This window comes from Vollenhovia emeryi, unplaced genomic scaffold (assembly GCF_000949405.1).
Source record: "Vollenhovia emeryi isolate VEMERY1.0 unplaced genomic scaffold, V.emery_V1.0 DF939126.1, whole genome shotgun sequence".
Lineage (NCBI taxonomy): Eukaryota > Metazoa > Arthropoda > Insecta > Hymenoptera > Formicidae > Vollenhovia > Vollenhovia emeryi.
Window position 1 is genome coordinate 3,966,232 of NW_011967240.1, and position 12,825 is coordinate 3,979,056.

General features: G+C 34.5%; 1 protein-coding gene across 1 annotated transcript in view; it reads left to right on the forward strand.

Moving 5' to 3' along the window:
• LOC105569102 (sodium-coupled monocarboxylate transporter 2) overlaps nucleotides 1-12,825 on the forward strand; it is a 212,058-nt gene that overhangs the window by 578 nt on the left and 198,655 nt on the right. The window lies entirely within an intron of this gene.

Genomic DNA, 12,825 nt, shown 5'->3' on the forward strand with positions numbered 1-12,825 from the left:
CAAAGCGAAAATCCCGAGAGTACATTCTCGTATCTTATCCTCTTCTTTTGCCGCGACATTTTCTGTGTACTCCTGAACATTCCACCTATTATCGATCGATCGTTTCAAAAGTAACTCTAAAGCACCGATTCCTTTTGATTTTCGTCCGCTGCCAAAAGACTCCTCGTCGCTTTTGCTATGAGCACTCGTAACGTCACGAGAGATGTTCATATTGCAGGGAGTTTGCTAAATTTGGATAAACGCGCATCTCGCTAAAATTGTTTTTGTGCACACAAAAATTTTACGATATTTTTATACGATAAAGAATTGTTGGCGTTAAATGTTACAGTCAGCAATAAATGTAAATGTTATCAAAATTAAATTCTACTCAAGTTAATAGAATATCTCAAGTTTGAAGACTTTTATTTATTATATTACAATTCTCTATTATATACTTTTAAAATAATTAATTTAGAAAATTTTTGATATCTCAACCTTTTCGTTGTATTTACCTTCCCCTTTTTTCATCCATTTACCACCTAAGTTGCTCACTCTATTGCTGATCTACAAACTTGTTGGTATGAATAATAAATTAGGATTTTCGAGGACTTTGAGAAGAACGCTATTAGAATTCATAGCCTATTCTCGAGTCGATAAATCCCTTCTCGGCAATCAGCGTGTCACTTTGCTGTCGAACTCTTGTGGTTTAATGCAAGCTCGACAAGCGCCGTCGGATTCTCGTCGCGAAATGAGCCATGAGAAAAGTGGATGAAATGCTATGACGTTTTCTTACAAATAAATGATCGACAAATCGAAACGTTAGGTGATATAAATGACGAAATGAAATATAATTCTAATGCTACACCATTGCTTAACATTAATTTCATGACAAAGAAGAATCTGGCAGGGTTCCACAAAGTAATTTATAAATTGATATTTTTTTGATGCAGAAATTATTATAAAAAAATTTTAAAAATAACAATTAAACATAGCAATTAATAATTACTTTACAAGCGGAAAACATTTCTATTCGTGTGTACGTACATGTTTGTGGTAATTTATATAAAAATACATATCTTTTTTCCATCTGTGAACTGCTTTTGCTTTTGTCATAGCTGTTAGAATTTATATATGTTTGACAAATTTTAATTAATATAATAATTGTGTGAGTGCGTGTTAAAAAGAATCTTCAGAAAGGTATAAAAGTAAATACGGGATCTAAGGAATACATTTATATTTATTTTTGATCCCACAATGCTATTATGTCTTCCCTTTTTTGAGCAATCGTTATATATTACAATTACATATAATTGTTGTTCGCTTCAAAGAAATGTTCATTTCGTATAATTAATCAACATTATCTGGCACACCATTAGCTCGAAAAAGGTTGCTGGTAGAAACGAGGAAGTCTTAGTTCGCTAATGCAGCTTGTTTCAGGTCAAGTAACCCTGAAAACCTACAATTTACTCACCAAGAGTCACGTCGTTTCGACACAAGCGTGTCGAGAATCTCCAAGGCACTCATGGTTCAACGCCTACCGCGAAATTCCCTGTCCAACAAAACGTTCCGTGTATAGAACAAGCTATGTAGGTGAAATCCACATGAATAACGCGAATGATGCCGTGTTATCGACTAATTAGGCGATGACTCATTAAAGAACAACACGTTGACGAGAGTGTCAGGGTACGGCACGTTAAATGTAGAGAAGCTTTTTCATCATCAAATAATAATAATAGTGTGCGCTTACATTAATTATAATAATGGTGTTTGAATTATGTTTATTAACTCGCTGTTGAAAATTTGCACGTGTTACAAATATACATATATTATTCATCATAAACGTACAAACATAGATTAACCGGGAGCATATTTTAATAGAAAGTTTGTATTATAGTAACAATAACTTTTACGTAAAGAAATATAAATACAAAATATTAAGCTGCACAACATTTTACAGAATTTTCTTTATCTTCATAAAATGCGACGATTTGATGTGAATAGTATTATTGCATAATTTTACTTTCTCTCTTATGCGTAATGCTTAAAATCAGTTTTATCGACTTCAATCGGAACGTATAAACCTTGCCTAGCATTGTTTGTCACACGCGGAACAATTAATTCCTAAATTGTTTTGTGATTTATTTTCTCTGATGATGTTATATCGGCATTAGCGAAACTAGGGGCAAGTCTGCTGTAATCGATTCTAATGGTGACTGTAAACCCATGGTAATCGATAGACCGCTACGGCTTTGGCTTCCAAGCCATTACACGCAAGCGATTTGCAATTAGATTCGGCGCGGGATGGAATACGCAATAACGATCGGGATGCGTTCATATTGTGGGTTTTCTGATTTTCAGATCATATGGTAAAATAATTCACGATATTCGATTCGTATACATTATTTAAATATAACTTATTTTTTTTATATCAATAACCAGCGAAAGTCCACAATTGAAACGAAATTATGCCGAGCTTTGTTTGTACGAATTGCATATCTATGTATATACATCATTGCGTATTCAGGAGAAACTTTATTTTGCTTGGATAGCTAAGCCCGGAGACAAAATGACGAACAGTCACACGTCTAATAATATAAAATCTTATATTTCACAATTTTGCGTTAATATTTTTTAACTTAAAAATATTAAATTTAAAATTACATAATATAAAACATGAATTTTTAATCAACTATTCTGTGAGATCAGTTTCATCAATTTCCCTAAAGAATTGTATACACATATAGATATGTGTACACACTTATATGAATCAAATATAATATATGCTTCCCATGTGCTAATATCATAGTAAATTAATGTCATACATTTATATTTTTTATATTTATCATTTCTTTGATTTATTTATACAGCTGTAAACATATTTTCGGGGGAATTTATATTACTGCGCGACGCACATTTGTTTACTACACCGAATTCGTTTTAATACAGGGATGTATTATTTATAATATGATTGGGTTGAATATTTAGCTAATATATAACTACGTCTTTTGCAAATGCAAATGAAATGAGCGGAGTAATGAGATTTTCAATCGTATATAAATATGCTTTGAATGGTTATAACATTAATTTCATATGAACATATACGTTTTAGGCCAAGGAATCTAACATACTTTTTTTATGTCTCCTTTATTTAATGTGAACCTATACGTACAGTTGTATCTGAACAATGACATTGGCCCGCTTAATTTTGCATCACGGAGCATTTTGTGAGATAAAGAATCGCTGTACGTATAATTTTATATTTCGGTAAAAATACGTGCCCATTAGAGTTACATGATATAAAATTTCGTACTTCGATGTTGCTGATGTAATCCTGTTATGAATGGCTTAGTCGTTTTAATTGATAAACCCGATAACCGTTAAGAGCCAATAACCGGATCGCAATATATTACGAAGGATTAATAACGGCGAAATCGGCTTAAACGTCCAGTTTTCCCTATCGTAAAAATTTTCTGACCAAAAACAACAGTCAGCTGAGAGACGTTTCACTTCGATTAACGTGTGCACGATTATAGTGCGTTTGCGACGAAGCCACTGCGATATCCCTTACCGCGCTTATGAGTGCGCGATGTTATTTATGTAACGGGGAATACCGTAGCATAGATCGAGGGATAATTATGCGGAATTAAATACTCGAAAGACAACAGTGATGATACGTTATCAGTCTAATGGCGTTAACGACATTAATTTGGCTCGTGCTCACACGGAAACGTTTTTAAGCCCGTTACCACGCACCTTTACTCTTGTGTCACAGTAGTGCGCTAATGACGTGCTAATGGAATTGCTCGCGCAACAGATTAGCGGCGTTTGCAGTAACAAAGGTATTTTCGCTGGTCTTTTTAAACAAGCTACCGCGCCACACCCGCGCCGCAAGTGTACGAAAGTGATCACGGAAAACTTCCGATTAAACTCGCAATCACAGAATTGTTAGTGGTAGAACGATTGTAGAACAATAAAACGTACAAATCAGTGAATAGAAGTAGCTTTTTCTCCTCTTCATTTCGACGACCGTAATGTTCATCAACCGTTCTTACATTTATTCTCACATTTATTAGCGATTTTATTTAGAGAGAATTTTATAATTTTTGCTATCAATATAATTCATTTTATCTGTGATTTTTTAACATGAGTATTTCAAAAGTAAGGTCTCTCTTTATACAGAAAGCATAATCGAAAAGCAAGAGTAACCAAAAAATCGCCAATTTTGTATAGTAACATTTACCGATTTACTTAAAGAAGAAAAAATTGACTAATAGATATAACATTTTACATAAAATAAAATTTAAAAAATCTGTGTACTTAAAATTTGTTTGATGCAACAATGTACAGGGTGGTCTATTTTAATCGACAATCGGAAATATTTCGTCAGGTAAGCCAGATCGAGAAAAATGTTTCAGATTGTACCAACTTATGTCCCCGTCGAAACCACACAACTTTTATCTGAAATATTTTTCTCAATCTGGTTTACCTGACGAAATCTTTCCGATTGTCGATTAAAATGGACCACCCTGTATATGTCGCAAAATGTTCATACTACGTTAACATCGTTCATAACAATTGTGGCCGTACATATGTAACTCGCGTTTTAAGAAATAAAGGGATATACTGATCGCGTGTAAAACTCGTTTAACTTATGAAACAATGTTAACTCATTGCGAGAACGGATGCATTTGAATGCGTTTCTCGCGCATGGTATCATGATAAACGTTACTACTTGCGCGCTTAAAAGCATAACTCACGTCTGAGAGAATGGAGTTGCAGGTACTTACGTTAAATGCATATTTCTTGAACGGGCCACACAGAGGGAATGTATAAATCTTTGCAGCTTGGCGCAATTTCATTTGTATAACGGTTAGATTCCGGTGCAGAGACGAACTTTATAAAACATGCGATACATTTCAAAGAAAGAATGGATTCTTTAGAACATTGACTCTAAGTTAATCTCATCGATGTTTCGACAAAGTAACATACGATATTACGCAGACATTTTTATACCTGCCTTTTGGACTAATATTTCCGATACGTTTCATCCTCAAAAGCATTTTCCTCCCTCGTTTCCTTCTGCCAACCATTCGTTTTGGATTTGTTTCAATCGCACATCGAACCGGCGATCGATCCAGTTGTATACATGTTTTAAAACAAGCAGCTTTAACTTTTCCTCCTTACGTTAACTTTTTTCATTACATATGTAATTCAAAGTTAGTTTATTTGACGAGATTTACATTTTATTATTTATCATTTATCTATATGAAAAATTTTAAGCAGAATATTACTCATTTATAGTGGACTGAAAAATTTATAAAAATATATTTTTTAAATAATTTTTTTAATTAACATAAAATATTTTAATAAAATAAAATCTTAAATTAAATTTCAAATGGAAAGAAACAAGCTCGATTTAATATTGAAAATGGAATTAAATCCTTTTGTTACTACAATATCTTTGTAGTTTTACAACTTTATATTATTATATAGGCATAATTCTGGTTATTATTAAAAATCTGCATATAATTTTAAAATTTAATTATCTCACGTCTTGTTATAATTTACAAGTAAAATAAATATATAAGTAGACATGCAAATATGTATGGATGTTGCACCTAGATGTAAACTATCTTATATCAGTATAGGATGAGTTATGTATAAGAGAAACTTGAATAGAATTCCAAAGCTTTTAATCGTAACTGTTATGTTCCTCGATATTCCTCGTATGGATATTCCTCGAGGATATCGTAAATTTCCGCGGAATTTGAGTCTCCGTGAATACGATGGCAGAGCGTATGTAAATTCTCAAATGAATGAAATGGTATGTCACGCATGAGCAGGTGCGTCAGAAATTAAGATTAAGTTGGGGAATTACGATTGTGTCGAGTCGAGACGAGAAGCGTTATGAAATATTCTCATTCTTCGCTAGAAAGTTTCCCTCGAGTCTAACAAAGAAATATTTAATGGGGGCGTGGATGTTTCGCGTAACATACGACTGGAAACTTCAGTACTTTGCTAGTAGATTTACTATCCCGTCGCGACGTACATCGAGCCACCGATGTTCCGCTATTAAATAATCTTGCAAACTCTATTAACTTGGTTATGAAGTACGGTAGTGTAAGCAATTGCTAGTCGAAGATTCAAAGCGAATGCCAGTTTCTTTCATTTACGTGATATTCCTCCATTAATGCAATAACTTTACATCGGTCACAATATTACTCGAACAAAGAAAAGTTTAAGAAATAGTATGGTTTTCACAAACAGATTTGTTGGAAGTAGGAATTAAAAAAAATTTGCTGTAAAAAAAGGGACGGTGATATACGGTGATATCTGCGAGTGATTGTTTCGGAATGTAAGAAAAATGAAGAAAATACTAGACTTGTGCTGCCTGCAAAGAAAGGGCAGTTATCGTTATTATAAAACATATATATATATATATTTGTAACTATCTTAATAAAGTCACTGTAATTGCAAGGGATAGCGATAAACTGAAAAAGAACGCCAGAAGAAATTGGCTAGAACAGGCTTTGGTATTATTATTTGTGTCGAGTCAGAGGGGGTAAATGGATTTGCCGCGAATCAAGAAAACCGATTTATAATCTGACGGAGAATAAAAAGAAATTCGGACAATATGCCTCAAACAGGAAACAACGGTTTACGATTAAAGTTGACACATAGCTATTTATCTTGATGTATGTTTTACATAGTCGGAAAGAGCTTGTTGTATATGCGGGTGCGTGTGTGTGTGTGTATGTATGTTGAGCGTAAGCCATAATTCTCGGCAACCTTTGGCCAATATCAGAAAAACTATGTATCCTATCCATCATTCTTTTCAAGAAATTGATGACTAGATGAGGGAGCTTGCGCGGATCCCAGGCATCGCTTTATACAGCGTTCCGATATGCAAAGTGCGTCAAGAGAATAATAAATACGAAATTTCAGCTACGCGCGAAGCCTTCTTACTCATACTTTATTCATTCATGTATAGCGGAATATTCCAATGTCCCCTGATTGAATATCCGAAGCATTTTTTAGTAACATTTCACATAATTTCACTTATAGAAAATTGCAAAGAATATTGAAAAATTAGAAAGAATATCTAATCGCCTCTTTGTTGTATAAATATAAATATTTATTGGTTTCGACGAAACTCCTCTGTTTTAGATTTTCAGCCAGATCTTGATTAAATAGAATTTTCTTGTTAATCATTCGAGAGAAATATGATATTCAAATGCAACAGATATTGGTCTCTTTCAAATAATGTTATTATATACTGAGAAACACCGTGAGAGATTCCTATTGAAATTTTACTCGTCCCTTTTCGGCAATAAAGCTATGTAGTTGTCATTCGGGGCTGACGATTTAAACTCGATTCGATTTCCTTTGTTTTGCCAATATGATATCTTGTCGATCGCGAATAACATCCATGTTTGTGCAATTTACGAATTTGGCCGGTGAAATTCGCAACAGCGTCACGTTGCTCCGCTAGTTTATTCTGTTTCTCTATTCACAAATTGGAAGCTGTCTTCTTCAAAAAACTATAATAAATTAGATTATTTCAAACGGAGATCTAAATATTAAGAGAGTTTGTGCAGCACCGATGCATCGTATTGTTTATAACTAGGACAAATTTGTTTACATTTTACTTAATATTTTATTTCAATTATTATTATTGTATTTTGTTACGTGTATTAATCTACAAATTGCGTATCAGTTTTGTTTATTATCCGTTGCATTTTTGTTAAAGAAAATAATGTTGGTCCGTGCGCTCTCGTCGTGAAATATATAAATAGATTTTACGACGTAGAAGCTTGATAGTAATTGTACTCTCAGCACTGCTCCACGAAGGCCGAAATAATGACTATTAAGTGTTTTAGCGACCGTGCCAGGATGTGTTAGGAAGGAGTTCTTGAACAATGCGCATAAACGCAAAGGGTCGGAGCGTTCCGTTCGATTCGTCGGTTGGGGAAAGCTTCGTAGAGGATTCGTAAAACAAGTATAATTTCATATCCACAACGTTGAGCGCCGAAAGCGCGTGGAAGTGCTTCTTTACTGTGGTAAATGTCGGTCGGCAATTGTCCTGGTATTCCAAAGTTGCAATAAGACAGCTAACAACTGCGGGCCTGTACCCGAAAACACGCATCTTTTTGTTGCAAGTTTTATTAAAAGTAGACAAGTTCGCGAAATTGCGACGGCGCTCACGATGGAATGTAGGATCGCGTGTTAGAAAGTACATTAAGAACAGCCATTTTGTCGCTCTCTGTTGACTCTGTTCGTATAATTAAAAGTAATCGTACTGGCGCTCAACTTTGGCTTAAATAAGATCAGTGGAAGATGGAATGTAATATTATAGATATTTTTTTAAATAAATTCAGGTAACTAGTTTTTATTTATATGACACTTTTGTGTTGCTTTACATTATTTGAAATGTTCTAATAGTTTTAAATAATCGATGAGAGAAGAAAAAAAAAGACCAAATTCCGATTCATTTGTTGACGGAAATTTCAGTTACTCTAAAAGTTTTGGAACAAACGGCATGTAGGTTCGAATGGTTCTTGGCGACATTCACAGATAAATAGCCCTTTATTGAATCTCGTCAGTTTCCAGCGGGAAAGGAGAGAGACTTGCCAGATTTGAGATGTAATTTTAACTTTCTGGCGAACTAAGGACAAGATAATGACGGGAGTTATAAATCTTGGATTTACCATGAGTAGGGCATAATGGTGCTTTATAACGCTAATTTTTCTTGCGTTGTACTCGTAAATCTACTACTAAAATCATGATTTATCAAGTAATTAATTACGTTACGTCACTTCACGAGTAATTACACGGTACTTTACGGGACGAGTAAACAACACCCGGTGTAAAATTGGGGCTTCTAAATGTATAAAGGAACATAAAACAAATATAATATAATAATAAAACCATTATAAAATAATGTGCAGTTAAGTAAACCGTGCTAATAAAAAGTTAATTTAATTATTTCATATGCAACGTATTTTTTATTCGTACTCTGCGTAATAATAATAATAATAATGCATCGCTATTACGATAACTATGATAAGGAAAGAACATTCCGATCAAGCACAGAATGCAATCCTAGAAATATTTTCACATGAATGAGAGAAGGCAGTGAAAAAAGCTTAGCGTGAAAATACTGGCACGCTGTTAGACTGCTAGATAAATCCCTCGAAATGATCGTGGCTTCCACGTTTACGAGGTTATAAACCATGAGTGCTGTGCGGTATTCTTGTGGTACGAGAAGAATATTCGTATCGATAGGAGCAATAACTGCTTTTGCATGAGTCTCTCAAATATTCAGGATTCGTCAAGATATCGCTTTGTTATGTCTATGGAATTAAATAAATAAATTTTTAATAATTGCAAGAAAAAGATGCTACAATATGAATTGTCAGCAGATTTCGATTTTTTGTGATACACACATTTTCACTTCTTCATAGAATTCATAGAATCACGTTTCTTTGTAGACCTTAAACATTTTAAACGTAATTGATAATCAATAATCGATATTCTGCTATTTTTATTCTATTTGTCCTTTTATTTGAAACCTTAACGATTTCGAAAGTTTTGAAATTTTTAAATCCTTAAAAATCTGCTCTTGTAAATAATGGCTTAAATGCAATACGATTTTATTTCTAGCACTTGCCGACTTCCTATATCTTACGGGCAGCCTGCGGAAGCTTCACTGAGCTTAAATCGATATCAATTTTGTCATTTCTTGCACAAGCGATAAATAAACTAAATCTTGGCAATCAGCGCTTACTATTGAACGCTATATAAGTTCCCATTTAACGGTCAGTGAATCAGAAGGATTTTCAAACGGAAGGGAAAAGGACATAGAGCACAGCTAGGTTTCAGCAACATTGCAGCAATGTTGCTGAAACCTTACAGTACAACTGTGCTGTTGCGAGTCGTATCAGTGAGTGAAAAATTACTTTTTATTTGAAATTGACATTGCGCATACAATTACTTCTCTTTGCATGTATACAAATTCTTAAAAATATACAATGCTGTACTAGAAACTGCGCGCGCGAAACGCGCGTTTTGTCATTTCTAGTAATCTATAAAAGTGATATGAGGAAACAATATACATATTACAAACATAATCGTATCAATATTTTAAAATAATATTACTACAACATTACTGAAGTAATATTGTAAAATCTATGTACCATTACACTGCAAGATGCAATGTTGCCAATCTTGCGGCAATGTTGTTGCAAGCTTTTGTGTTGTATGGGGATGATCGTATTGGAATGACTTATCACAAAGTGTAGGTTTATATCATATAAATCATTCCAAACATTTTTATAATCTTAGCAAAAGTTTCATTGTATCTTATATGAGCAGAAACTTGTTACAAATCACACAGCATTATAGGTAACATATGAATATTACACGTATATTGCAATGTATGTATCAGATATTAACTCCGAGTATGAAGCTGAAGCGATTTTAATTAGTTTCCGGTTTCTCTTTCAAGATAAGACCACGTTAATAGAATAATATTCATAATAGCCGCCGGTATTATAAGCGATATCGAACCAGGGAAATACCCCATCGTCGAGGAAAGGCGTTCTTGCTGGCGCATATAAAGCGTAGAAAATGAGGGACGAGAGGCGGGATAGAAGAGGCCAAATAGGACCGAAGCAATGAGAAGCGAGGGTCGTAGGGTGTAAATTGAAATCAAGGCGAATCGGATTTTCTCTCGATCTAGCTCGTTGCGCTTCATAATCGTTAAACTCGCGGAGATTAAGGCACCGTAAGATGTGCCGATTCGATTCGATGAAGAATTGCAACTCGTAAAGAATCCTTCTGTTTAATTTCGACTTTCCACTCCTTTTTTAAATTAGGCGATTGTAAAGGCGGCACGCAAAGTAAGCGCACGATATAAAGTCCCGATTAGAAACTCATTTCCTGAGCTATTTTTACTCTCCATATCACACAAAACTTCTTCGCCGTTAAACGCCGGTATAGAGCACGATATCGCTCGGTATACAAAGTGTTTCAGAATCATTTGGCCATTCTGCAATCAGTTTCTGTAGTCATCTGTCGATGGTATTTTTCTTCGTGAAAATATCACGATCGATTTAGTATTTCTTCTTAATTGAGATTCGAATCAAAGTCTTATTAAGATAAAGTTGAATTAATTAATGTCATCTTTTGTATACTTTTTATCTAAAGTTTAATTCAGCAACGCTACTTAATTTTCACTTGCTTATTAACACAAAATTATAAGACTTGGATATTCTTGAGGAAATATACGTTTGAAATGATTTTATTTCGAGGAATCTATAAAAATATCTGGTAACTGTGAAACATCTTGTAGTTTCTAAGCGCTATCGGCGAGCTCTTAAGACTTCTTCGGCCACTAAACGCAACACTTTTTTTCGTTGAGTATTTTTCGCAGCAGGTGCCTTGTTATCAAGACAGCGCATTAACGTAAGTATAGAAACGGTCGTAAGCATGCCAGCCTTTTCACGGCAATCGTATTACGTGCGGATTATTTACAGGGCGGTTGTGCGGCTCCGAGCCAAAATTTTATACAGAATCAGAGAGTAATATCTAGTGGTGGTAATAACGTAATCATTTATTATTAACAATATTATAACGAAATAGGTCAAACGAAAAATTACCTTTATTACATAAAAATGCATTTACGACTCAAAGGGGTCGTATTTACGATTAGAGGATAAATTAAAAGAAGATTTGTTCCGGTGTCCATCAGAGATATTTCAAAAAGATCTTGCAAAGAGATATTATTTGCGGAAATAAATTTCTTTTTATTTCGCTGACTTTCAATTACTTAGCAGTAGAAGCAAATATCGAGACTTAATTCACCTGAATAAATGATTGCTAATGGGAATTTGCAATTTGGTATTTGCAATTGATTACGTCACTAAGATAATCTAGGAGAATCCGTTAGAAGAGGTCGTCCATCAAGCGGCTGTCGGATCTTTAACTGCGAGGAATTCAATTTTGTTCTCACAAGTCTTTTTGCATCTGTAATTTCTATGCGACGCGCTACGCAAAAGCGATAGATACCAAACGAAAAACTAATTGCCTAAATAATTTTATTACGGGCACATTAAATCTTGGCACGATTGTGTGACGTTTATTATTTCGTAATAAAATATTGTTGCTCTGTCGAATGGGCCATTTCTTATTCCTCTATTATCGCTAAATAATTTAGCTTTTTCAAAAATATTTTGTGCCCAAGAATTTCCATTAACTAAGGCACAAGAGAAAGCTCTGTGGAAAATGTTAAGACGACAGTAAGAACAATGCTTGAAGTTTGAAGCTCTCAGGCTTTTACGTAAACTAAATCGAAGAATCCGCTCGTCGCCCGCTCGTCGCCCGTCACCCGCGGCCCGTAAAAGAAGTTTGTGACATGTGATTTTCGCGAAATTCAACTCGTCATTTCGTTAATGAGCGCCCGACCTTAATAGAATAGTAGCACCAAATTGTCACTTTGGCCATTTCCTTCGCGGTGCAACACTCAACCTGATTGGAAGACGTATAGAAAATGTTACACAGAAGTGAGTAACAGTGTCAAACCGGGTCGACACGCGCGAATAATTCCATTCGCGTAAATTTAACGCCGCTCGTCGTCAAACCTGTTATCAGTCCTTATAACTCTGCTATAGATTTCGAATTATCGCGATTATTTCTTCGTGTCGCGTACATTAAGTGAAGCGCTTTCCTATCGTCGTATCTCTTATGACAATGATATTACGATGACAAGATGATTCAATATTAGCGAAGTAGAATGCAAAAACATTACACTCGTGAGTATATTTTAAAGTCCGAAGAATATATTTT